This window comes from Ranitomeya imitator, chromosome 3 (genome assembly GCF_032444005.1).
Source record: "Ranitomeya imitator isolate aRanImi1 chromosome 3, aRanImi1.pri, whole genome shotgun sequence".
Classification (NCBI taxonomy): domain Eukaryota; kingdom Metazoa; phylum Chordata; class Amphibia; order Anura; family Dendrobatidae; genus Ranitomeya; species Ranitomeya imitator.
In genome coordinates this window covers 163,907,175-163,920,913 of record NC_091284.1, presented here as the reverse complement: position 1 = coordinate 163,920,913, position 13,739 = coordinate 163,907,175, and positions in this window count along the sequence as shown.

Below are 13,739 nucleotides of genomic sequence, written 5' to 3'. Positions count from 1 at the left end.
TTGGGATGAACCTTACACATTTCAAACAATTCAGCTCTTAGTCATAGTAGATAGATTAAAAACATCTTTGATAAATATTGTAAAAATATTTGAGATGAACCTTACGCATTTTGATCAATTCGGTTCTTATTACTAGTATTTCATTAAGGTATTGGAATTATTGCCAATATTTCTTTGTACTTGATGCCTTCATTATTTCCTTGTATTTTTTTCTTGCTACAAAGTTAAATTCTATTTTAAGATTAGCTCAAATAAATATATTAAGTTTTGTTGAAGAATTTTGAGATTGAATTATTTTTGATTCCTTTAATAATGGCAAGTGTTTCAAAATCTAAGACAGTGAGGCTATTTACTCAATGTAGATACTGATGCTAAATCTGGACAAGACCTGCAATTATTCCACTGACAATGCACCATTTATAAGGTATTTTTATTCTGTTTACATGCTTTAGAGAAACCTGATATAATTTGATGGTCATATGATATACAGTACAGACCAAAAGTTTGGACACACCTTATTTAAAGATTTTTCTGTATTTTCATGATTATGAAAATTGTACATTCACACTGAAGGCATCAAAACTACGAATTAACACATGTGGAATTATATACTTAACAAAAAAGTTTGAAACAACTGAAAATATGTCTTATATTCTAAGTTCTTCAAACTTCAAGCTATTTCCTTATGCGCGGTTTCAATTCTTTTCCATTTGTATTTTGCATGTCAGGATTGGCATCCACCTGCCTTGACTCCAGCTGCTAAGGTTATTTTCTACTTGATTAGTGCTTGTGTGTTTCCATTACACTAATCATCAAAAAGTTAATTTATTTCAGTTCTTCAATACAAAAAGTGTAACTCATGTATTATATATAGTCATTTCAAACAGAGTGATCTATTTTAAGTGTGTATTTCTGTTAATGTTGTTGATTATGGCTTATAGCCAATGAAAACCCAAAAATCATTATCTCAGTAAATTAGAATACTTTATAACACCAGCTTGAAAAATGATTTTAAAATCTGAAATGTTGGCCTACTGAAATTTATGTTCAGTAAATGCACTCAATACTTGGTCGGGGCTCCTTTTGCATCAATTACTACATCAATGCGGTGTGGCCTGGAGGCGGTCAGCCTGTGGCGCTGCTGATGTGTTATAGAAGTTTGTCTGTCATCTCATCTTCCTCTTGGCAATACCTCATAGATTCTTTATGGGGTTAAGGTCAGGAGAGTTTGCAGGCCAATTAAGCACAGTGATACTGTTGTTTTTAAACCAGGTATTGGCACATTTGGCAGTGTGGACAGGTGCCAATTCCTGCTGGAGAATGAAATTTCCATCTCCGAAAAGCATGAAGTGCTCTGAAAGTTCCTGGTAGACGGCTGCACTGACTTTGATGTTGATAAAACACAGTGGACCTACACCAGTAGATGACATGGCTCCCCAAACCATCACTGATTGTGGAAACTTCACACTAAACCTCAAGCAGCAGGAATTTTGTGCCTCTCCACTTTTCCTTCAGACTCTGGGATCTTGATTTCCAAATGAAATGCATAATTTACTTTCATCTGAAAACAACACCGTGGACCACTGAACAACAGTCCAGTTCTTTTTCTTCTTGGCCCAGGTAACACACTTCTGGCGTTGTCTATTGGTCATGAGCGGCTTGACACGAGGAATGTGACACTTGTAGCCCATGTTCTTGATACGTCTGTGTGTGGTGTCTCTTGAATCAATGACTGCAGCAGCGGTCAACTCCTTGTGAATCTCCCATACATTTTTGAATGGCCTTTTCTTAACAATCGTTTCAAGGCTGCAGTTATCCTGGTTGCTTGTGCATCTTCTTCTGCCAGACTTTTTCTACATGAAGCAATTCTGAAGTATAACACTCATTGTAATGCTCATAGCACTCTCCCATAAAAAATAGACTGCTCCTATCATAATTAGTTTTCTTATGCCCAGAACTGCTGGTAAATTAGTGCCCTATAATTACATAGTTACATAGTTACATACAGTTGGGAAAATAAGTATTTCATACACTGATGATTTTTCAAGTTTTCCCACTTACAAAGAATGGATTCTGTAATCTTTATTGCAGATACACTTCAACTGTGAGAGACATAATCGAAAATAAAAAAACAGAAATTCACTGTTAGGGGTCGAGTTCCCGCCTCTGCACAGGGGGAATCTCAGGCCATCCCCGCTGCGGTCTCCCATTCTTCTCCTGCAACAGTGGAGCGTGCTCAGTGGAGACGTCGGTCCCAGCATCTCGCCCAGTCTTACTCTGTGCAAAGGGTTACTGCTGCTTTTCCAGCTTCTGCCATTGAACCCAGTGCTGGGCAGTGGCGAGCAGATGCTTTTGGGACTAAGTCCTGCTTTTTCCGTTCTGAGCATGCTCAGGGTAAGATCTCCCATTGGAGGTCGAGGGTCACATGCTTAGATACTGCAGCAAAACCCATTGATTCTCCAGGAAGGTCCTGAAGGTGCTCAGGCTCTGTGTGCAGCCTCTCATTGGTCCTTCTAGGAAGGTCCTGTACTTGCTGCAGCTATAAAAGGTTTGCATGGCCGCACGGCCATGCGCTAGTATCAAATCTAAGTCATGTACTTTGCACCAGTGTGGTTACGATTGTATGTGTTCAGGGACCTGGCTGAAGCCCCTAGAATACCGGCACCTCCGGTGAGGAGATTGTGTGTGTGGATTCAGGGCCCCGGCTGAAATAAGCCCTAGAATACCGGCTTCTCCGGTGAGGAGATTGTACGAATGCGTAACCACAAACTGCTATCTGCTCGGCAGTCGCTGTGTACTCCTGTGAGGTTAACAGGACACAGTGCTTTCTTTAGGCATCTCTGTGAAGTAACAGAGTTTGTTTCTGCTGCCATATAGGGCCGCCATTTGCCAGCAGCAGGTTCTCTCCTGCACGGTGGACCCCAGGCTGCGAACGCACCAAATAACATCTCTCTATTTACTTGGTGCGTTCCACTAGCCCTAACATTCACATTGTATGATTTTTAAATAATTAAATTGCATTTTATTGCATGAAATAAGGATTCAATCAACTACCAAACAGCAAGAATTCTGGCTCTCACAGGCCTGTTAGTTTTTATTTAAGAAGCCATCCTACTCTGAACTCATTACCTGTATTAATTGCACCTGTTTTAACTCATTATCTGTGTAAAAGACATCTATCCACACATTTAATCAATCACATTCCAAACTCTCCACCATGGCCAAGACCAAAGAGCTGTCTAGCTGTCTAAGGACACCAGGAACAAAGCTGGGATGGGATACAGGACAATAGGCAAGCAACTTGGTGTTAAGAAAACAGCTGTTGGTGCAATTATTAGAAATGGGAAGAAACACAAGATGACTATCAAACTTTCTTTATCTGGGGCTCCTTGCAAGATCTTGCCTTGCTGGGTAAGGATGATTCTGAGAAAAGTCAGGAATCAGCCCAGTACTACATGGGATGACCTGGTCAATGACCTAAAGAAAGCTAGGACTTCAAATCCTGCATCACACGCAAAGTTTCCCTGCTCACGTCAGCACATGTCCAGGCTCATTGCAAGTCCACAAATGACCATCTGGATGGTCCACAGGAGCCATAGGAGAAGGTCATGTGGTCAGATGAGACCAAAATAGAAAATTTTGGTATGAAAAATGACCCTGTCTGACCCTGTCCATAAGCCCTGTTTAGGGAATTATGGGGTGTGCACTACTTGATTCCCACTACCACTAAAGACATCTGGGATAGACAAACAAAGGGAACAATTATCTTGAGTAGACTCAGAGATGTAACACAGATGTCCTTCATCAACACCAAATAGAAATATAGCCGACTGCTATAGTTCAAAGTCTCAATAGGGGAGAATGCAAATATCACCAGCAACTCCAAGCAGTAGATTTGGAGTCTTCAAATACCCAGGTCCAGGTGTGTCAATTAGAGCTGGAGAAAGCTTTCCACTGGTTCAAAGAGTCAGAAGGGTTAAGAAGGTGTCTTCAAGGCCTAACACAGAGACCTTCTGAAGCTAGATGCAGTGCGACTGTCTGCAGCCTCTGACACACCTGTGACATCCACTTGCTGTGTTAGGAGGAAGAAGAAGAATGAGTACAACTCTATGAACACCATCATAAACATTAAGAATGATGGGGGAAACATCATACTTTGGAGGTGCTTTTCTGCAAGAGGTAAAGGACACTGTATTAAAGGGAAAAAGGATGGGTTCATGTAGTGAAAGATTTTGTCTAACAACCTCCCTTCCTCAGAAAAGCATTGAAGATGGGTCTTGACTGGGTCTTCCTGCATGAGAATGACCTGAAACACATAGCCAGGGCAACTTAAGAGTGACTTTGTAAGAAGCATTTGAAGGTCTTAGAGTGGCCTAGCTTGTCTCCAGACCTGAACCCAACAGATAATCTCAATAACCCAATAAACTTTTGATGGTGCTAAAACTCAATGTTGCCCAGCAATAGCTCTGAAACCTGAAAGATCTGGAGAAGGGATACTTTGGTCAAAATCCCTGTTGAAGTGAATGCAAACCTGGTCAAGAACTACAGGAAATTTATGACCTCCGTAATTGCAAACAAAGATTTCTGTACTAATAAGTTCTCTTTCTCTATTACATCAAATATTAATTTTATGCAATAAAATCAAAAGTTAATTACGTAAAAATCATACAATGTGATTTTCTGGATTTTGTTTTTAGATTCCATCTTTCACAGTTGAAGTGTATGTACGATAAAAATTACAGATCTCTCCATTCTTTGTAATTGGAAAACTTGCAAAATTGGCAGTGTATCAAACACTTATTTTCCCCACTGTAGGTTTTAAAAAGGCTTAGTGCATCAAGTTACAATCTTTCTTCAATAGTTATACATTCTTTGTCACTAGATTATCCATAACCCACAATGCTATTTATGCTGAGGAAAGCATAGAGCCTTTTTTTTCTAAAAATAGCTGTTATAGTGTCTGCCATTACTGCCTCTTGTGGTAGGGCATTTCACAAGTCTAACTGATCTAACTATAAAGAACCCTTTCTTATTTAGCAGCTGGAATCTCCTTTCCCTCACCCATTGTGAGTGCCCCCTAGTCCTTTGTATGGTTTTTGGAGGGAATACATCATGAGCCAGTCCTTTGTACTAATCACTTATATATTTATAAATGAGATCTCCTTTGAGGCATCTATATTCTAAGCTAAATACGCCCAACTTTTCCAAGCCCTCATTACAGGAGAGATCTTCCATGACTTGTAATAATCTACTTGCCTGCCTTTGAGATGACTTTGACTTTTGAATATCCTTTTTAAAATAGTCAAAATAGAATGAAATAAAATACAATCTGAAAATAGAAAATGAAATCAAATGTTCTAGAAATTGTAACCTAATTTGTAGTGTGTGAACAAGGTCAACAGAGGTATGAAATATGATGATGTCTGTACAGCGCTGTAATTATTAGCGATTTACGAGGAAAACATATAATAAATAAATGGGACTATACAAAACACCCTATAAAATAGTAAATGGATAATGCAACACCTACGCATATAAATTTTTTCCTCTAAATACACTCTCATAATTATTTATGTTACTTGTCATACTTTTAGAAAACCAACTCGAAGGACAATTAAATGAATAATGACAACGTGCTAACTGCACCACTGTAGCTTAATCGGCAACATATCTCGCTAACTCTGTGTAATTGTTGAAACAGATGTGAAGATTTGTCATGAGGCAGCTTGTTTTGTCTACTCTCATTTCCCATTCCTTTTGCTGAGCTTTGAAAGTCTCTTACACAGTATTGCGTTTCCATGCAAGATGAAGAGTGGCGGTATCCATAAAGCTTATGTTTACAGAATGTCTCATGTACACTTAAATAAGGAAGCATGTTCACTAATTTTTTTTCACAAATTTTTTTCTTTTGGTTAACACTAGAAACAGAAAGTGAGTCACTGGCTTACTAAAATTGCTACAAGCAATTAACTTAATTTAGAATGTCTAGATGATATTCACCGACATTTATATTAAAATATATCTCAGCAACAGAAGTAATGCTGGGATCAGTAGCATCTTGGAACATTTTATCATAGCAGCAGCATTCTCGTAAAGGCTATACAGTCATTGTTTTGACTTTGCAAAGTGCACTGACTTCACTAAACTTCCGTAATATGAGTATTACCCTATTTTGATTTGTCCTAAATCAGTAAGAAAAACCTTGATTTGTGAAAGTGTTTTTACATAAAAAGATTTGTTCTGATGTATAAATCTGTCAGCGCATTTTTTGGGATATAATAATAAGAATGCATTATGTGGAATATTTTTTATGAAATGTATTTTTTAAGTGGCATGCTCAAAAGGTTTATATGCCAATGAGCAAATGTTAGGACATTTCAAAGCAAAGATAAAACAAGCCCATATTGACTGTTGGTATGCCTTCTTAAGGCACTAAGGGCCCTCATTCCTCAGAGCTGCCTTTTTTCAGTGAAGATAAGAATGCGTGACTCTGTGCTGCCATGGTTATTATTGGTTTCTGCTATGATTGTGACTAATTAACCACCTAGATGCCTCTGTCAATAGTTAAGGTACCGTCACATTTAGCGATGCTGCAGCGATCTAGACAATGATCCCAATCACTGCAGCGTCACTGTGTGGTCGCTGGAGAGCTGTCACACAGACAGCTCTCCAGCGACCAACGATGCCGGTCCCCGGGTAACCAGGGTAAACATCGGGTTACTAAGCGCAGGGCCGCGCTTAGTAACCTGATGTTTACCCTGGTTACCAGCGTAAACGTAAAAAAAAACAAACACTACATACTTACATTCCGGTGTCTGTCCCCCGGCGCTGTGCTTCTCTGCACTGACTGTGAGCACCAGCTGGAAAGCACAGCGGTGATGTCACCACTGTGCTCTGCTTTCCGGCTGGCCGGCGCTCACAGTGCAGAGAAGCACAGCGCCAGAGGACAGACACCAGAATGTAAGTATGTAGTGTTTGTTTTTTTTTACGTTTACGCTGGTAACCAGGGTAAACATTGGGGTACTAAGCGCGGTCCTGCGCTTAGTAACCCGATGTTTACCCTGGTTACCAGTGAAGATATCGCTGAATTGGCGTCACACACACCAAGTCAGCGATGTCTGCGGGAGATCCAGCGACGAAATAAAGTTCTGGACTTTCTGCTCCGACCAATGATGGCACAGCAGGGGCCTGATCGCTGCTGCCTGTCAAACTGAACGATATCGCTAGCCAGGATGCTGCAACGTCACGGATCGCTAGTGATATTGTTCAGTGTGAAGGTACCTTTAAAGTAGCATCTAGTTAACAGAGAAATAGGCACTCCTGGAACATCAAGAGTGGCTATTGTGGCTGTGTGACCTGAGGCTTCTGGGACATCCAGTTATGGTGTTTTTTTAGGCCATGCGATGTTAGGATCCCATTTATTCTGTGCTTTAGGTTGACAAATTACATTACACGTCTGTATAAATCTGCAAAAAATGTAATTGAAATGAAAATTCTGACCTAATTACTCACTACAATTAAGGTACCGTCACACTTAAGCGACGCTGCAGCGATACCGACAACGATCCGGATCACTGCAGCGTCGCTGTTTGGTCGCTGGAGAGCTGTCACACAGACAGCTCTCCAGCGACCAACGATGCCGGTAACCAGGGTAAACATCGGGTTACTAAGCGCAGGGCCGCGCTTAGTAACCCGATGTTTACCCTGGTTACCATCGTTAAAGTAAAAAAAACAAACACTACATACTTACCTACCGCTGTCTGTCCCCGGCGCTCAGCTTCTCTGCACTCCTCCTGCACTGGCTGTGAGCGTCGGTTAGCCGGAAAGCAGAGCTTTCCGGCCGCTGTGCTCACAGCCAGTGCAGGAGGAGTGCAGAGAAGCTGAGCGCCGGGGACAGACAGCAGTAGGTAAGTATGTAGTGGTTGTTTTTTTTTACTTTAACGATGGTAACCAGGGTAAACATCGGGTTACTAAGCGCGGCCCTGCGCTTAGTAACCCGATGTTTACCCTGGTTACCAGCGAAGACATCGCTGAATCGGCGTCACACACGCCGATTCAGCGATGTCAGCGGGAGATCCAGTGACGAAACAAAGTTCTGGACTTTCTTCCCCGACCAGCGATATCACAGCAGGGGCCTGATCGCTGCTGCCTGTCACACTGGACGATATCGCTAGCCAGGACGCTGCAACGTCACGGATCGCTAGCGATATCGTCTAGTGTGACGGTACCTTTAGACAGATGGAGTCCCTTTGGACTCTGACCCTTTTCTGGTTGTATCTCTTTGTTTTAAGCATAAACAATATAATAGTCGACCACAGCTTTGTGCATTTCTAAAGACGGGGCATTGCCAAAAGAATGGCCCAACAAAGTTCAAAGTGGTAAATAAAAAAAAATAGATGGGAAGCTATATGCCATAAAATTGCACAAAACTTTTTATTGATACAATGCTAAAAGATTAAACATAAAACCAGTTAGTATGGGGACAGCAATATGCAGAAAAAAAAAGGTACACAAATTACAGGTGAATCATCACCTTTAAGAATGGAGCTGTTATTAGAAGTAAAGTGAATATTAAGTACTTATAAATTTGTGGAGCAATGAAGCTTCCAAAAATCTTTTTTATATATCATACATAGTAAAGTAGTCAAAATACAACAAGCCCCATAACAGTGTTTGCAATATCCTTATACATATTCCATTGTCAATCCGTATAATAGTAACCGCCTCCACGTGATTCAGCCACAAAGGAAGTATGATTTTGATTTATGTAATGTTTGGAAGTGCCATGGGTCTAGGAATGGTATATGCTCTTTGAGGTTTTTTAAAGTTCAAAGTGAATTCATCTGCTTCACAGGGATTGATTCAAGAAGTGGTACTCTCTGAATCTTGTTTAAACAAATTTAGAAAAAAACTCATAAGTGATCAGCATACAGCACATTATCGATGTGTGCTTAGTAGGGTTGAGCGAAACGGGTCGAACATTTTCAAAAGTCGCCGACTTTTGGCTAAGTCGGGGTTTCATGAAACCCGATCCGACCCCTGTGCGGGGTCGGCCATGCGGTACGCGACTTTCGCGCCAAAGTCGCGTTTCAATGACGCGAAAAGCGCCATTTCTCAGCCAATGAAGGTAAACGCAGAGTGTGGGCAGCGTGATGACATAGGTCCTGGTCCCCACCATCTTAGAGAAGGGCATTGCAGTGATTGGCTTGCTGTCTGCGACGTCACAGGGGCTATAAAGAGGCGTTCCCGCCGACCGCCATCTTACTGCTGCTGATCTGAGCTTAGGGAGAGGTTGCTGCCGCTTTGTCAGAAGCAGGGATAGCGTTAGGCAGGGTCCATTAACCACAAAACCGCTTGTGCTGCAGCGATTTGCACTGTCCAACACCACCCTCGGTGTGCAGGGACAGTGGAAGTTTTTTTTTTTTTTTTTTTCCCCTCAGCGCTGTAGCTCATTGGGCTGCCCTAGAAGGCTCCCTGATAGCTGCATTGCTGTGTGTACGCCGCTGTGCAAACCAACTGCTTTTTTCAAAGCACAAATCCTCTTGTTCCTTCCTTTCTGCACAGCTATCTTTTTTGTTTGTCCACACTTTTTATTTCATTTGTGCATCAGTCCACTCCTTATTGCTGCCTGCCATACCTGGCTGAGATTACTGCAGGCAGGGAGATAGTAGCTGCCTGCCATACCTGGCTGAGATTACTGCAGGCAGGGAGATAGTAATTGTAGGACATTCCCTGTTTTTTTTTTTTTTGGTGGGAGATTAAGATTGGCAATTTGGCATTTCTGCTAGAGTGCCATCCCTGTGTGTGCCATCTCTCTCACATAGTGGGCCATAGAAAGCCTTTTCATTTTTCTGTATTTTTTTTTGTGGGGTGTATAAATTCTCCCTGATAAAAATACAGTGGGAGATTAATATTGGCCTTTGGGCTTGTGTGCCAGTCCTGAGTGTGCCATCTCTCTCACAAATAGTGGGCCATAGAAAGCCTATTTATTTTTTTTTTTGGTTTTATAAATTCTCCCTGAAAAAAAGGGAGATTAATATTGGCCTCTGGGCTTGTGTGCCAGTCCTGAGCGTGCCATCTGTGCCAGCCCTGAGCGTGCCATCTCTCTCACAAATAGTGGGCCATAGAAAGCCTATTTAATTTTTTTTTTTGTTTTATAAATTTTCCCTGAAAAAAGGGAGATTAATATTGGCCTCTGGGCTTGTGTGCCAGTTGTGAGCGTGCCATCTGTGCCAGTCCTGAGCGTGCCATCTCTCTCACAAATAGTGGGCCATAGAAAGCCTATTTAAATATTTTTTTGGTTTTATAAATTCTCCCAGAAAAAAAGGGAGATTAATATTGGCCTCTGGGCTTGTGTGCCAGTCCTGAGCGTGCCATCTGTGCCAGCCAGCCCTGAGCGTGCCATCTCTCTCACAAATAGTGGGCCATAGAAAGCCTATTTAATTTTTTTTTTTGTTTTATCAATTTTCCCTGAAAAAAGGGAGATTAATATTGGCCTCTGGGCTTGTGTGCCAGTTGTGAGCGTGCCATCTGTGCCAGTCCTGAGCGTGCCATCTCTCTCACAAATAGTGGGCCATAGAAAGCCTATTTAAATATTTTTTTGGTTTTATAAATTCTCCCAGAAAAAAAGGGAGATTAATATTGGCCTCTGGGCTTGTGTGCCAGTCCTGAGCGTGCCATCTGTGCCAGCCAGCCCTGAGCGTGCCATCTCTCTCACAAATAGTGGGCCATAGAAAGCCTATTTAATTTTTTTTTTTGTTTTATCAATTTTCCCTGAAAAAAGGGAGATTAATATTGGCCTCTGGGCTTGTGTGCCAGTTGTGAGCGTGCCATCTGTGCCAGTCCTGAGCGTGCCATCTCTCTCACAAATAGTGGGCCATAGAAAGCCTATTTAAATATTTTTTTGGTTTTATAAATTCTCCCAGAAAAAAAGGGAGATTAATATTGGCCTCTGGGCTTCTGTGCCAGTCCTGAGCGTGCCATCTGTGCCAGTCCTGAGCGTCCCATCTCTCTCACAAATAGTGGGCCATAGAAAGCCTATTTTATTTTTTTTTTGGGTTTTAGAAATTCTCCCTGAAAAAAGGGAGATTAATATTGGCCTCTGGGCTTGTGTGCCAGTTGTGAGCGTGCCATCTGTGCCAGTCCTGAGCGTGCCATCTCTCTCACAAATAGTGGGCCATAGAAAGCCTATTTAAATATTTTTTTGGTTTTATAAATTCTCCCAGAAAAAAAGGGAGATTAATATTGGCCTCTGGGCTTCTGTGCCAGTCCTGAGCGTGCCATCTGTGCCAGTCCTGAGCGTCCCATCTCTCTCACAAATAGTGGGCCATAGAAAGCCTATTTTATTTTTTTTTTGGGTTTCAGAAATTCTCCCTGGAAAAAAAAAGGGAGATTAATATTGCCCTTTGGGCTTGTGTGCCAGTACTAAGCGTTCCATCTCTCTCTCTCTCTCAGTCAGTGGGCCATAGAACGCATATTTTTGGTTTTATTTGTTTTCTAAATTCTCCCTGAAAAAATCATTTTATTTTATTTGGTTTCTAAATTCTTCCTGATAAAATCATATTTTTTTTATTATTTTTATTTCTAAAGTCTCCCTGAAAAAAAAAAAAAAAAAACAACCAAAAAAACAGTGGGAGATTAATATTGGCCTTTCTGCTTGTGTGCCAGTCTTGACTCCTGGGTGTGCCATCTCTCTCTCTCTCTCTCTCTCTCTCTCTCTCTCTCCAATTGTGGTCCATAGAAAGCCTATATTTTTTTTCCTTGATTTGGGTTCTAAAATCTACCAGAGAAAATAACTACATCAATCATTGGTAGAAAAATATTGGCCTCTGGGTTTGTGTGCCACTCCTGACTCCTGTGTGCGTCATCTCTCAGTCAGTGGGCCATAGAACGCCTATTTTTGGTTTTATTTGTTTTCTAAATTCTCCCTGAAAAAATCATTTTATTTTATTTGGTTTCTAAATTCTTCCTGATAAAATCATATTTTTTTTATTATTTTTTTTTCTAAAGTCTCCCTGAAAAAAAAAAAAAAAAACAGTGGGAGATTAATATTGGCCTTTCTGCTTGTGTGCCAGTCTTGACTCCTGGGTGCGTCATCTCTCAGTCAGTGGGCCATAGAACGCCTATTTTTGGTTTTATTTGTTTTATAAATTCTCCCTGAAAAAATCATTTTATTTTATTTGGTTTCTAAATTCTTCCTGATAAAATCATATTTTTTTTATTATTTTTTTTTCTAAAGTCTCCCTGAAAAAAAAAAAAAAAAAACAACCAAAAAAAACAGTGGGAGATTAATATTGGCCTTTCTGCTTGTGTGCCAGTCTTGACTCCTGGGTGCGTCATCTCTCAGTCAGTGGGCCATAGAACGCCTATTTTTGGTTTTATTTGTTTTATAAATTCTCCCTGAAAAAATCATTTTATTTTATTTGGTTTCTAAATTCTTCCTGATAAAATCATATTTTTTTTTATTATTTTTTTTTCTAAAGTCTCCCTGAAAAAAAAAAAAAAAAAAACAACCAAAAAAAACAGTGGGAGATTAATATTGGCCTTTCTGCTTGTGTGCCAGTCTTGACTCCTGGGTGTGCCATCTCTCTCTCTCTCTCTCTCTCTCTCTCTCTCTCTCTCTCTCTCCAATTGTGGTCCATAGAAAGCCTATATTTTTTTTCCTTGATTTGGGTTCTAAAATCTACCAGAGAAAATAACTACATCAATCATTGGTAGAAAAATATTGGCCTCTGGGTTTGTGTGCCACTCCTGACTCCTGTGTGCGTCATCTCTCAGTCAGTGGGCCATAGAACGCCTATTTTTGTTTTTATTTGTTTTATAAATTCTCCCTGAAAAAATCATTTTATTTTATTTGGTTTCTAAATTCTTCCTGATAAAATCATATTTTTTTTATTATTTTTTTTTCTAAAGTCTCCCTGAAAAAAACAAAAAAAAAAAAAAACAAAAAAAAAACAGTGGGAGATTAATATTGGCCTTTCTGCTTGTGTGCCAGTCTTGACTCCTGGGTGTGCCATCTCTCTCTCTCTCTCTCTCCAATTGTGGTCCATAGAAAGCCTACATTTTTTTTCCTTGATTTGGGTTCCAAAATCTACCAGAGAAAATAACTCCATCAATCATTGGTAGAAAAATATTGGCCTCTGGGCTTGTGTGCCACTCCTGATTCCTGTGTGCGTCATCTCTCACTCAGTGGCCCATAGAGAGCATATAGTTTGTTACATTTGTTTTCTAAATTCTCCCTGCAAAAATCTATTTTTTTTTTGGGGGGGGGTTTCTAAAGTGTTCCTGAAAAAAATAAAAATAAAAAAAAAATAATAGTGTGACATTAATATTAACATTTGTGCTTCAGTGACAGTCCTGCGTGTGGGGCATCTCTCTAATTTGCAGCCACCAAAAAAAGAGTGTGTAACATTGGGCCTGATTTTCGCTGTGGTCTCACCAACCTGTAAAGGGGTAGCTAAATCATACTGAAGTTATAGCTCACCGTGTAAGTTGTGTGACTGCAACAAATAACGTTAGTTTGGTTACGTTTTTAAAACAATGAGGAAGTCTAGTGGAAGAGGTCGTGGCCGGGGGCGTTCATTGTCAGCTGGTAATGAGGGTAGTGGTAGTGGTGGAGCATCAGGTGGTCGTGGGGGAAAAAATATTGCACCTAAGTCTGGAGCTGTGGAGCCAGGTTCGTCGTCCGGCTACACAAGGCCTCGAACGCTCCCTTTTCTGGGATTAGGAAAACCGCTTTT